This window comes from Python bivittatus, unplaced genomic scaffold (genome assembly GCF_059951505.1).
Source record: "Python bivittatus isolate LINGU-HERP-01145 unplaced genomic scaffold, Pbiv_v1 ctg000480_np1212, whole genome shotgun sequence".
Taxonomy (NCBI): Eukaryota; Metazoa; Chordata; class Lepidosauria; order Squamata; family Pythonidae; genus Python; species Python bivittatus.
In genome coordinates this window covers 83,163,989-83,178,306 of record NW_028277075.1, presented here as the reverse complement: position 1 = coordinate 83,178,306, position 14,318 = coordinate 83,163,989, and the positions used below count along the sequence as shown (strand labels likewise).

At 41.2% G+C, this 14,318-nt stretch overlaps 1 long non-coding RNA gene across 1 annotated transcript in view; it reads right to left on the bottom strand.

The window, feature by feature from the left end:
• LOC148215060 (uncharacterized) overlaps positions 1–14,318 on the bottom strand; it is a 39,074-nt gene that overhangs the window by 20,319 nt on the left and 4,437 nt on the right. Inside the window, exon 2 of the long non-coding RNA XR_015797176.1 lies at positions 13,118–13,595. This is a non-coding gene — a long non-coding RNA (uncharacterized LOC148215060). The remainder of the gene's footprint in view (positions 1–13,117; positions 13,596–14,318) is intronic.

Genomic DNA, 14,318 nt, shown 5'->3' with positions numbered 1-14,318 from the left:
TCCCTGGAGAACATGAGCTTCAAGTTGTTTGTCTCCCAAGAAAATGGTTTAGTTCTCATTTTCAAGCACCAGTTCTCTTCCTCTCTGGCAAAATTATAATTCATTATAACTGTTCTGTGGTCCAAAACAATTCTCAGCATACTAATGGTTGTTTTATTATGAAATAGAGCCCATAGGGCTTGTATCCTGAAATTATGTTACCAGCATTTCAATTTCAAGATCACAATCTGCCACAGACCTGTAAGGCAGATATCTATTCTGTGAAACTGAATATGAAATAGAAATAGTGACCCAACTGGTAACTCCTGGCTTGCATTTGGACAGAAAAGCAAACATACAAGCTGTATGCGAAAAATGTATAATATGGCATTGAAAGGTGTCTCTGGGATATACTAGCTTCTCTTATGAGGACTTCTACATTTTTATCTTGTCTAGGTGTGCAGGTGATCCAAATAGGAACTTTGGTGCCATTTGTTGGAAGGAGAGTCAATAGGAATCTGAACAGTGACAAAGAGAATGTAATGCTTCGATTTCTGAAGAAAGGTGGAAAATTAGACTCCTGTAGTGGGCCTGGCAGTCTCTGTGGCACAGTTGCCACATTTTCTTTTGGGGGGCTATTGTACCACAGTGTGTTGAATTAGGAAGTGACATTTTGTTTAGTCGTTAAGTCATGTCCGACTCTTCGTGACCCCATGAACCATATTGCGCCAGGCCTTCCTGTCCTTCACTGCCTCCCTGAGTATGCTCAGTTTCATGCTCATTGCTTCAGTGATGCTATCTAACCATCTCATCCTCTGCCGTCCTCTTCTCCTTTTGCCTTCGATCTTTCCCAGCATCAGGGTCTTCTCCAAAGAGATCTCTCTTCGCATTAGGTGACCAAAGTATCTGAGCTTGAGCTTCATTATCGATCCTTCCAATGAGCAATCAGGGTTGATTTCCTTTAAGATTGACTGGTTTGACCTCCTAGCAGTCCAGGGGACTCTCAAGAGTCTTCTCAAGAGTCTTCTCCAGCACCAGTTCAAAGGCATCAATTGTTCGGCGCTCAGCCTTTTTTATGGTCCAGCTCTCACAGCCATACATTACTACTGGAAAAACCATAGCTTTGACTATGCGGATCTTTGTCGGCAAGGTGACGTCTCTGCTTTTTAATATGCTATTTAGGCTTGCCATAGCTTTCCTCCCAAGGAGCAAGCGTCTTTTAATTTCATGGCTGCAGTCTCCGTCTGCGGTGATCTTGGAGCCCAAATAAATGAAGTCTGTTACTGCTTCCATTTCTACCCCTTCTATTTGCCAGGAATTGATGGGTCCAGATGCCATGATCTTAGTTTTTTTAATGTTGAGTTTCAAGCCAGCTTTTGCACTCTCCTCTTTCACCCTCATCAAGAGGCTCTTTAGTTCTTCTTCACTTTCTGCCATTAGGGTGGTATCGTCCGCATATCTGAGGTTGTTGATGATTCTCCCTGCAATCTTAATTCCGGCTTGTGATTCTTCCAGCCTGGCATTTCTCATGATGTACTCTGCATATAGGTTAAATAAGCAGGGTGACAGTATACAGCCTTGTCGTACACCTTTCCCTATTTTGAACCAATCGGTTGTTCCATGACCGGTTCTAACTGTTGCTTCTTGGCCCGCGTACAGATTTCTCAGGAGACAGGTAAGGTGGTCTGGTACTCCCATCTCTTCAAGAATTTGCCACAGTTTGTTGTGATCCACACAATCAAAGGCTTTTGCATAGTTAATGAAGCAGAAGTAGATATTTTTCTGGAACTCTCATGCTTTCTCCATGATCCAGCGAATGTTGGCGATTTGATCTCTAGTTCCTCTGCCTCTTCGAAACCCAGCTTGTACATCCGGTAGTTCTCGGTTCATGTATTGCTGAAGCCTAGCTTGTAGGATTTTGAGCATAACCTTGCTAGTATGTGAAATGAGCGCAATTGTGTGATAGTTTGAGCATTCTTTGGCGTTGCCCTTCTTTGGAATTGGAACATAAACTGACCTTTTCCAATCCCGTGGCCACTGTTGCGTTTTCCAAACTTGCTGTCATATTGAGTGCAGCACTTTAACACCATCATCTTTTAGTATTTTAAATAACTCAGCTGGAATACTGTCATCTCCACTAGCTTTGTTGTTAGCAATGCTTCCTAAGGCCCACTTGACTTCACTCTCTAGGATGTCTGGCTCAAGGTCAGTGATCACACCAGCGTGGACATCAGGGACATTAAGATCTTTCTTGTATAGTTCTTCTGTGTATTCTTGCCACCTCTTCTTAATCTCTTCTGCTTCTGTTAGGTCCCTGCCTTTTTTGTCCTTTATCATGCCCATCTTGGCACTAAACGTTCCTTTCATATCTCCAATTTTCTTGTAGAGATCTCTAGTCTTCCCCATTCTATTGTTTTCCTCAATTTCTTTGCATTGTTCATTTAAGAAGGCCTTCTTATCTCTCCTTGCTATTCTCTGGAAATCTGCATTCAGTTGCTTATATCTTTCCCTTTCACCCTTGCTTTTCGCATTCCTTCTTTCCACAGCTATTTGTAAAGCCTCATCAGACAGCCATTTTGCTTTCTTGCATTTCTTTTTCTTTGGGATGGTTTTAGTTGCTGCAGGAAGTGACATGCAGAGACTTAAAGGTGCAGTTCAACTGCTTTGACTGAAGCTGTAACCTGTTGTGTGTTAACTGATTAGACCTTGTTTTTTCTTACAGGTAGCCCTCACTTAATGATCACAACTGGGACCAGCAACTCCATCACTAAGCAACGAGGTTGTTAAGTGAGACATCACTTAACCATGACAGATTTACAACCTTACTTCCACCATGGTTGTTAAATGAATCATCCATGGCCGTTAAACGAGACATCACTTGACCACAAGAGACTTACAGCCTTACTCCCACTACAGTTGTTAAATGAATCACCCATGGCTGTTAAGCAAGACATCACATGACTGCCATTTGTGATTTTACTGCTGGCTTCTTCAATTAGAAGGCTTATCAGAAGCCAGCTGTGAAGCATGCAAATGGTGATCACGTGACTGTGGGGTGCTGTGATGGTCATAAATGCCCACCAGTTGTGAAGTGCCTGAATCTCAATCATGTGACCGCAGGGACGCTGTGACAGTCATAAGTGTGAGGACCAGCTGTAAAGTTACTTTTTCAGTGCCGTTGTAACTTTGAATGGTCGCTAAACAGGGCAGTTGTTAAGCGAGGACTAGGGTATTCAGATAACACCCTAATTTCCTATTCATCTCATCTTTTTCTGCTGAAGTCATGGGTTCCAGTTTGTTGTACTACAAGTTTTCTAAGATGTGCTGTAATTGCATGGGAGGCTGGCTGTCCCTTTAATTTCAGCAGAATCCTACTAATATCGCAGTGCTGCTAGTTTATCAAATTACTGTTCTGCATCTAGTTTCTATTAGCTTTATTCACTGCCTAGAGACACATTGGCAGGCAGTACTGCTTTGTTCCATAATCAACAGAATAGCTCTAAATACACAACTTGATGAAATGTTTACCAAATTACACATCCCCAAAGAATATTATTTTATGATACATGTTTAGTGCCTCATTGATGATCATAATCAAGCCATTTGTAGGGTACCCATTCACTTATAAAGCATTGTCTAGAGGAGAACACAGTCCTTTATTTTTATTATTAAATTTAGAAAGCCACCCAACTGCAGATGACTCTGGGAATTGTACAACATTAAAAACAATGGAAACCAAAAAGATAAAAGAACCATGAGTGTCATAGAAGAAAACATTCAGTAACATATAACGTCATACATTTATGAAATGGTTCTCCATCCAGCCCAACACAAGGCCTGGAGGGAAAGCCAGGTTTCAGAGGCTTTTTAAAGATAGGACGGGGCCATGGAGGCCTCTGGGATGGTGTTATTTCAGAGGACAGGCATTGCAATAGAGAAGGCCTGCTTCCTGGGTCCCATGTTATAGAGATAGCATACCATGGCACACTTATGTTCATCAAGAGCATCGGATATGGAAAATATACCTTAGTCCTAGGCTTACATATTGTGGCTAGGCATCAATGGCGAGAAATTACTAGGGTGGGGTGTCAAACCTACTCTTGAACTTTATGGGGTATACATATATAATATAGGTAGTCCTTGGTTAACGAAGGTGATTGGGACTGGAATTTCTGTTGCTAAGCAATATGGTTGTAAAGCACAACATCACGTGACTGCTTCACTTAGCAATGGCAATCCTGGCAGTCCCTGTTGCTGTCGTTAAGCGAGTTTTGGGCGTTGTTAAGGTAAGTGGCTGCTGCTGGGTGGGGAGGTGTGGAAGAGCAAGCAGCAGGAACAAAATTGCAGGCCCCTGTGCTGCCTTGTTTCCCTCCTATCTGAGCCTTTCCCCAGTGTCAGCACTGCAGAGTTGCCAATAAAGTTGCAACCTTGACACAGGCGTGGGGGAAAGATGAGAGGAGAATGGACGAGATGCGTGTTTTGGAGCTCTGCAGCCACCAGCAAACAGAGTACAGCAGCCAAGGCATTTTTCCTTCAGAAGAAGTGGATTATCCAACAGAGAGGAGAAGAAGTATAGCAGCCCAGCAAGGCAAACAACATAAAAAAGGTGCAAGAGCTCTACATGCTGGCCACTAACAGAAAAAGAAGAAGAAATCTCAGAGAGAGAAGGGACTTCAGACAAAACAGGCTTAAGAAAGAAATGTTGATGCACAGTAGTAATAGTGTAGACCATAGTATATAGGTAATTGTAACAGAGTAATAGGTAATAGGATAATGGTAATAGCAATTGAATAGTAATAGTACAAAGTATATTGAATAGTAATAGTATATAGTATAATCATTGTCATAGTAATTGAAGAATAATAGTATATTGTAATAGTAATTATCATAGTAATAGTATAGAGATAGCAATAGAATCCCCTTCATGGATCACTGCCTTGTCGTGGCGAAGGGGCTTGCGTAACTCAGTGAAGCCATGAGCTATACCGTGCAGGGCCACCCAAGATGGACAGGTCATGACAGAGAGTTCTGACAAAATGTGGTCCACTGGAGAAGGAAATGGCAACCCACTCCAGTATCCTTGCCAAGAAAACCCCATGGACAATGTTAAAAGGCTAAAAGATATGACGCCGGAAGATGAGCCCCTCAGGTCGGAAGGTGTCCAATATGCTACTGGGGAAGAGCGGAGGGCAATTCCAAGTAGCTCCAGAAAGAGTGAAGCGGCTGGGCCAAAGCCGAAAGGACGTTCAGCTGTGGATGTATCTGGAAGCGAAAAGAAGGTCCGATGCTGTAAAGAACAATATTGTATAGGTACCTGGAATGTAAGATCTATGAACCAAGGCAAGCTGGATGTGGTCAAACATGAGATGACAAGATTGAACATTGACATCTTGGGAATCAGCGAACTGAAATGGACGGGAATGGGTGAATTTAATTCGGGTGACCATTATATCTACTACTGTGGGCAAGAAACCCTTAGAAGAAATGGAGTTGCACTCATAGTCAATAAGAGAGTGGGAAAGGCAGTAATGGGGTACAACCTCAAAAACGACAGAATGATCTCAGTGCGTATCCAAGGCAAACCATTCAATATCACAGTCATCCAAGTCTATGCCCCAACCACTGATGCTGAAGAAGCTGAAGTTGACCGCTTCTATGAAGACCTACAACACCTTCTAGAACTAGCACCAAAAAAAGATGTCCTTTTCATCATAGGGGATTGGAATGCTAAAGTAGGAAGTCAAGGAGTAATCAGAATAACAGGCAAGTTTGGCCTTAGAGTACAAAATGAAGCAGGGCAAAGGCTAATAGAGTTCTGTCAAGAGAACAAGTTAGTCATAGCAAACACTCTTTTCCAACAACACAAGAGACGACTCTACACATGGACATCACCAGATGGTCAATACCGAAACCAGATTGATTATATACTTTGCAGCCAAAGATGGAGAAGCTCTATACAGACAGCAAAAACAAGACCAGGAGCTGACTGTGGCTCAGATCATGAGCTTCTTACTGCAAAATTTAGGCTTAAATTGAAGAATGTAGGGAAAACCACTAGACCATTCAGGTATGACTTAGATCATATTCCTTGTGAGTACACAGTGAAGGTGATGAATAGATTTAGAGGATTAGATTTGGTAGACAGAGTGCCTGAAGAACTATGGACGGAGGTCCGTAACATTGTACAGGAGGCAGCAACTAAAACCATCCCAAAGAAAAAGAAATGCAAGAAAGCAAAATGGCTGTTTGATGAGGCTTTACAAATAGCTGTGGAAAGAAGGAATGCGAAATGCAAGGGTGAAAGGGAAAGATATAAGCAACTGAATGCAGATTTCCAGAGAATAGCAAGGAGAGATAAGAAGGCCTTCTTAAATGAACAATGCAAAGAAATTGAGGAAAACAATAGAATGGGGAAGACTAGAGATCTCTACAAGAAAATTGGAGATATGAAAGGAACGTTTAGTGCCAAGATGGGCATGATAAAGGACAAAAAAGGCAGGGACCTAACAGAAGCAGAAGAGATTAAGAAGAGGTGGCAAGAATACACAGAAGAACTATACAAGAAAGATCTTAATGTCCCTGATGTCCACGCTGGTGTGATCACTGACCTTGAGCCAGACATCCTAGAGAGTGAAGTCAAGTGGGCCTTAGGAAGCATTGCTAACAACAAAGCTAGTGGAGATGACAGTATTCCAGCTGAGTTATTTAAAATACTAAAAGATGATGGTGTTAAAGTGCTGCACTCAATATGACAGCAAGTTTGGAAAACGCAACAGTGGCCACGGGATTGGAAAAGGTCAGTTTATGTTCCAATTCCAAAGAAGGGCAACGCCAAAGAATGCTCAAACTATCACACAATTGCGCTCATTTCACATACTAGCAAGGTTATGCTCAAAATCCTACAAGCTAGGCTTCAGCAATACATGAACCGAGAACTACCGGATGTACAAGCTGGGTTTCGAAGAGGCAGAGATCAAATCGCCAACATTCGCTGGATCATGGAGAAAGCACGAGAGTTCCAGAAAAATATCTACTTCTGCTTCATTGACTATGCAAAAGCCTTTGATTGTGTGGATCACAACAAACTGTGGCAAATTCTTGAAGAGATGGGAGTACCAGACCACCTTACCTGTCTCCTGAGAAATCTGTACGCGGGCCAAGAAGCAACAGTTAGAACCGGTCATGGAACAACCGATTGGTTCAAAATAGGGAAAGGTGTACGACAAGGCTGTATACTGTCACCCTGCTTATTTAACCTATATGCAGAGTACATCATGAGAAATGCCAGGCTGGAAGAATCACAAGCCGGAATTAAGATTGCAGGGAGAATCATCAACAACCTCAGATATGCGGACGATACCACCCTAATGGCAGAAAGTGAAGAAGAACTAAAGAGCCTCTTGATGAGGGTGAAAGAGGAGAGTGCAAAAGCTGGCTTGAAACTCAACATTAAAAAAACTAAGATCATGGCATCTGGACCCATCAATTCCTGGCAAATAGAAGGGGTAGAAATGGAAGCAGTAACAGACTTCATTTATTTGGGCTCCAAGATCACCGCAGACGGAGACTGCAGCCATGAAATTAAAAGATGCTTGCTCCTTGGGAGGAAAGCTATGGCAAGCCTAGATAGCATATTAAAAAGCAGAGACGTCACCTTGCCGACAAAGATCCGCATTGTCAAAGCTATGGTTTTTCCAGTAGTAATGTATGGCTGTGAGAGCTGGACCATAAAAAAGGCCGAGCGCCGAAGAATTGATGCCTTTGAACTGGTGCTGGAGAAGACTCTTGAGAGTCCCCTGGACTGCTAGGAGGTCAAACCAGTCAATCTTAAAGGAAATCAACCCTGATTGCTCATTAGAAGGATCGATAATGAAGCTCAAGCTCAGATATTTTGGTCACCTAATGCGAAGAGAGATCTCTTTGGAGAAGACCCTGATGCTGGGAAAGATCGAAGGCAAAAGGAGAAGAGGACGGCAGAGGATGAGATGGTTAGATAGCATCACTGAAGCAATGAGCATGAAACTGAGCATACTCAGGGAGGCAGTGAAGGACAGGAAGGCCTGGCGCAATATGGTTCATGGGGTCACGAAGAGTCGGACACGACTTAACGACTAAACAACAACAACAAAGCAATAGAATAGAATATAGGAAGCCCTCACATATCACTTTTATTTGTTTGTTTTTACATATAAAGAAACCATCTGTTTCTTTGTTTTTTACATATAAAGAGATATAAACCACCTGTCCAGGGTTCCGTGCTTTTGTGCCTTTCTTGAGTCTGGGTCGATCAAATTGGGTACAGTTTAAAAAAGAACCTGTGACAGAAGGGTGCATAGGGCACTGGTGTGGGGTGAGTGGGTGGGGTATGGGGTGGCTGTGCTGCTAGGTAGGGGGGCACGGGAGGGGCTGGTGTGGGGTGGCACGAGTATGGTGGGGCTTGAGACTTATCAGAGCAACTTGTGACCTTTTCTGCTGGCTTTCCCAGGGATGCTGTGACTGTTGTGTTATTCCTAACTGGGTATGAAAAAAATTGGAATCCAGCCTATCTGGATGGCACTAGGTGTGGGGTGGGGGTTCAGTCTTCATTTATTCCTTTCACACCTGCATTTGACAATGACCTAAAATGAATTTATAGATGCATTTTTGGAGAAGAAAAATAAGCAGAGAGAGAAAGAAAGTCATCACTGTTAAAGGGTATTATTATTATTCACCTGTGCTTTGACTGAACAATAGTTGTGTCACTGATGGAGAGAAAGGGTTATCATAAGTGTGAGGCGGTTGCCAAGTGCCCAGATTGTGATCAGGTGACTGCAGGGGATGGCTGGAACTTTGAGGACCAGTTGTAAGTACTATTCGTTTAGTGCCACTGTAACTTCGAATGGTCGCTGAACAAGTGGTCATTAACTGAGGACTACTTGTATAGTGATTGTCAAAAAGTGTTTGGTGCTTGAATGGAAATGTATTGAGCAACCAGAGAATTAATTTTTTATTTATTTATTCAATTTTTTACCTGCGGCAATCAATAGTCTTTTAATCACTTTTAACCACTCTCCTGCTATAGTAGCATCAAGCACTGAATGATGAATGCTACCTAGGCATATATTCTTCCAGCAATGGTATGGGAAAAAAAAAAAAACTAGAAACACTGCTTTTAAACATAGAACTCTATATCTGAAGAGATGAGTTGTTTTGTTAAACATGGCATTGTATCTAAATTTAGGGGCAACCATTAAGAGAATGCTTTCCTTTCCTCTTCATTCATCAAGTCTATGTAAAGGGATATAGAAAAATGTTTTTTCTTTGTTCCCATCTGTTTGTTTTTTTCCCCATTTCTGCCATCCTTAATCTTTTTTGGTTTTTGGTTTTTTCCTTGTTTTTAGACAGTTTTAACAATTTGTAAACCACCCAGAGTTGCTGGGAGTTGGGTGGCATATAAATTTAATAACTCATCTGTGTAAATTTAGTACTCTAAAATTACACAAATGCTTATGAATGGGGAATTACAGATTGGGTGCAGGTTAAAAACATTGCTTTTATTAATAACCTAATATGTATATTGAGTGCTCTGAAGGTCTCTTATGTCTTAAAGGAGAGAAGTCACCTTACATAGATTAGATAGTTTTGAAATTCTCATATAAGGGCAACAAATCCACACCTTCTGAAATCCTGTCTTCTATGAGCAGGAATATTAGAATCATCTTAGAGTTTGCCTGAGGGATTAGAGCAACCATGTATTTAGAAGGCTATAAACACTCATAAAATTACTTAGTATTTGATGCCTTGTAAACTTTGGCTGGTGATAAAAATTGTGATGACTTGCAGCTAGATTGCTATGCACAGAGCTGTATTGCATACTCCTATGCTTCTGTATAATATAATATAATATAATATAATATAATATAATATAATATAATATTTATACATCACATTTATATAGCCACCCATCTCACCCAAAGCAACTCTGGGCAGTGTACAATTATTAAAATAAGTGAATAAAAATAGGCATTATAAAAGTTAAAAAGTTATTATTAGAATAAAAACATATGTTTTTATTCTAATATGTATTAGGTTATTGTTAAAAGCAATACTTTTAACCTGCACCCAATCTGTAATTCCCCATTCATAAGCATTTGTGTAATTTTAGAGCACTAAATTTACAGATAAGTTATTAAATTTATATGCCACCCGACTCCCAGCAACATTTAAAAAAATAGATTTTAAAATATACAAACTCCATGGAGAGAGCAGAATATCAATTACAGTGGAGCCATCTAAGAATGTCTCCGGTTTCTAAAGACCCCCAGTGTCAGGTTCAGCCCAAGAAACTCAGCAGAATGATTCTGGATCAGTTCGGTTACTTGATTAGCTTACACCTACTAGACAGGATCTTGCCAGACTAACTCTAACCCCCAAAGATTGCAACTAAACGCTCCGAATTCCTTAGGGTGATGCCAGTCTCATCCTCTTAGCTTTCACACGCTCAGGCTGTAGGCTGAGGAGATGCTTGAGATTCTTCTCACTCTCCCCATGACCTTGGACCTCCTCACTCAAGTCTTCCATTACATCCAGGCCTGATAACTCAACCAGGTCTTGAGGGACTTTCTAACTGACAGCAGGGAAGGGGGAAGCCTAACTTCAGGGAGGGAGAATGTTCCACAGGGAGGGAGCCACGGCAGAGAAGACCCGCCTCCTGGACCCACCAAAAGCAAGTCCCTGGCCGATGGAATGCGTAGCATATCTTCCCTGCCAGATCTAATGGAACAGGCTGATGTGATCGGGGAGAAGCATATACTCAGTATGTGCTCAGAATTCAAGTAACAAGCCTCAAGTATAAAGAGATGTTGCTTATGACAGGGTTGTTTCCTGCCAACTGATTTTATATAAAATGTGATAGCCATGTATTGCTTGTGCCATTCAGAGGGTTTGCTGCGTTTTCAAAAATAATTACTCTCTTTCTCTCTACATATATACATAGTGTTATTCAAATGCATAGACCAATTGTGTGACCACAGCTGGCAACCAGATGTACTGAAAGAGCTGACCTGACTGCAGCCATCCAAGCAAGAATAAATAGAAGGGTGTGACTGCATAGGTGCTCCCGTGTGGGGCTGGTCCCATGCTGTAGAGCAGCAATGCATCTTTCCCTCTTCTTTAATGGCTCCCTGCAGATTATGCTGCTGAATTTTAGTAGCAAACTGCCAGAAACCTGTGACAGGAAACTATACCACTTATTTTTGGAAATTTGGACGTGGAATCACACAAAAAGGATATTATATATCTTAAATAAACTTAAGATACAAAAATGCAGAGAGAACCTCCCAAACCCTTCATATAGGAAAATCCAAGAAGAAAAAAACACCTTATTCCTTACATACGGGTAACACGATTACATTTTCCATTATTGCTTCATGCCCCATCCCGCAACTTTACATGTACTCTTTGGCCATGAAAAGTTGCTTACCCCTTCTTTTGTGCTACAGTGGTATTTCTCTCTTATTATAAAGCATCTTGGTCCATGACAGGCAAAACCTAGCTTTCCTGTGCAATGTATTGCCATGCAAAGAAAAGATTTAGCTGGTAATTCCTTGTTTCACCCTGTACAGGATGAGCTGGCATGCATTTATTTGGAAATGGCATAGACTGAGTTGGGTTTACTGCCTTTTAAGTGACTAATTGGCCATCCCTGGGGCTTGATCTATGTGCCAGGCCTTATATTGCTCATTAAAGATGCTACTTTGACCAGGAGACACAGGGTGTTGGGTTGTTCAGGTGATTCTTTGAGTTCTCTGTGAGGAATCAGTACAGACATGGGAAGATTCATCATATCAAAATCCCAAGATAACTAGCTTTTCCTATTAATTTGCAGACAACAGAATAAAAAGCTGTTCTCTAGCCCTTGCCTGATGCCTCTTTATTCTAAGTCTGGCAGTGAGTCTGCTGTTTGGACCAGTAAGACATCTCATAATACGTTCTATCTTACAGCTTCAAGGGTTGTGCTGGACCAGTAGTCAGAATGTCCTATTGTTGTACAGCAGAAAAAAAATGTACAAATGAGAAATGTCTTGTACCAGTGCCTTCAGTGATTACTTGATCTATTATTCTAACTGTGGTTCAACCACAAAATAAGCATTTGTGGTTGAACACCTACTGAAGTCTCTGGTTCCTAAAATTTGAATTGAAAGTGCTATTTCTTAAAGGGGACATGGGAATCTCAAACCTATGTGTTTACCTTCTGATGATGAAATTAAGAATTTAAATTCTACTGTACCTGAAATCTTAATTTTTTCCCCCAACATGTTACATTATCCATAGACTGAAGCTTTTTCCTTTGGAATCCAGGATTGTAGATTTTCTTAGAGATTAGAGGTGAAGAATCTGTCATAGATTTAATGACAGTATGTTCCCTCTGCTCCACAAAATGCAAGCATAGTATGCCAATAAAACTTTCAAACAATGGGTATATGTTTATAGCCAAATTCCTGCCCTGGAAAATAGCAAAAGGACACACTAACTCCATCTAGTGGATGAAAAACTAAATCTAATATTTATTTATATATGTGTTCTTTGCATAAATGGTTCGTGATTATTGGTCTAGGCAAATTAATGTTTTGGTGCCTGGAAATAATGATATAACATAAGACATAAAGCAAATTTCAGTATGCATAATGAAGAAGCCATGAAGTAAAAAAGGAGAAATTAATGAAATAGGAATCAAACATTTATCATCAAAATCTGTTTCCGAGAGACAAAACCTACATTTGTAATAGTGGAGCCATACTGCTTGTAAGTATATGCTATTGCATTCATACAACAGCCTCAGCATGTAGGAAATGCATAGCGAGAAAACTGTTCCTATTCCTGCAAACGTGCTTTGTTTCTATTGGCTTGCATGCCATTTCAGGTCACATTCATTATTTAAAGGACAATATATACATTTTCAACAGCTGAGTATCATACTCTGTAATTTAACAGCCTGAGGTAGCTCATATACTTCCTAAAGCGCCATTATTGATTATGTGCCATCAAGTCAATGTTGACTTAGTGACCACAGATAAATCTCCAGGTTGATTTCTCCCCAGCCTGGTCCTTCAGATTTTCCAATGGTGCACCCATCATCAATATAATTGATTCTAGTCACCTTCCGTCTGGCCATCATCTTCTCTTTCCTTCTACCTTTCGCAGCATTATAGATTCCTTGAATGAGCTAGGTCTTCGCACGTTGTGTGCAAAATATAATTTGAGTCCGATCACTTGTGCTTCAAGTAAGAATTCTGAGTTGATTTGTTAGTTTTCCTGGCTAGCCAAGGTATTCTCAGGAGTCTTCTCCAACACCAGAGTTCAAAAATATCAAAAAGCACCATTGCACTTTTGAATTTGTAAAGTTTTAAATTTTCTCTGACATGGCTCATGTGCAGCAAATGATGAAGTGGAGTGCTCGGAATAGCTCTTTTTCCCCCAGTTGAAAACACTGAACTGGAAGTGAGTAAAAGATCAGGGAAATCCAGTACTTTGTCCCAAGGAAGGCTTTGGGTAACCTTTTAAAGCAGTTGCATGGCAGGCAGTGTCATTTTTCCATTAGCAGGGAGGAAGCAGCATGACTTCAGACCTCGTGGCAGCTATGAGGAGAAAGATGAGAAAAGCCATTAGGAAGTATTAACCATGCACAGCTGTGCTACCAGGTGCTTCAGGACAAGATGCCTTTCCATATGTTCTGAGACCTGGAGATAAAGGAGGCAGTCATTTAGATTGTTACTCTATGATGAGAGAGCCAGGTTGGTATAGTGGGTAAGGCATCAGGCTAGAAACGGAGAGACTGAGAGTTCTAGTCCTGCCCTTTTTAGGCACAAAGCCAGCTGGGTGAACTTGGGCCAGTGCCTTTCTCTCAGCCCTAGGAAGCAGGCAAGGACAAGTCACTTCTGAAATCTTGCCAAGAAAACTGCAGGGACTAGTCCAGGCACTCACCAGGAGTCAAGACTGACTCGAAGGCACCCAAAACAAAACAAGACTCTATGATGAATTCTGTGCTCCTGCTGTCAATGGAAGGACAACTCTCCGGGTACTTCTGCTATCTCTGCATGGGCTTCATACAAACGTGTATCATAGACCACTGAGCTCTTGCTTCAGTCATGATCAAGAATGCTCTGGGGTCATCTGGGATGATGTCATTACAGCTCAACTGTGAGAACATGTTTACTCTGAAGTAGGCTCAATGATATCCAATTAGGTTTAACTCTTAATAAGATTGTATAGTACTGTAGCTTAAGAATTATCTGTTGCAGGACTGGGATCAGGGACCTTAGTTTAATGTTATGAGCATAGCATGATGGGGGAGTCATGTT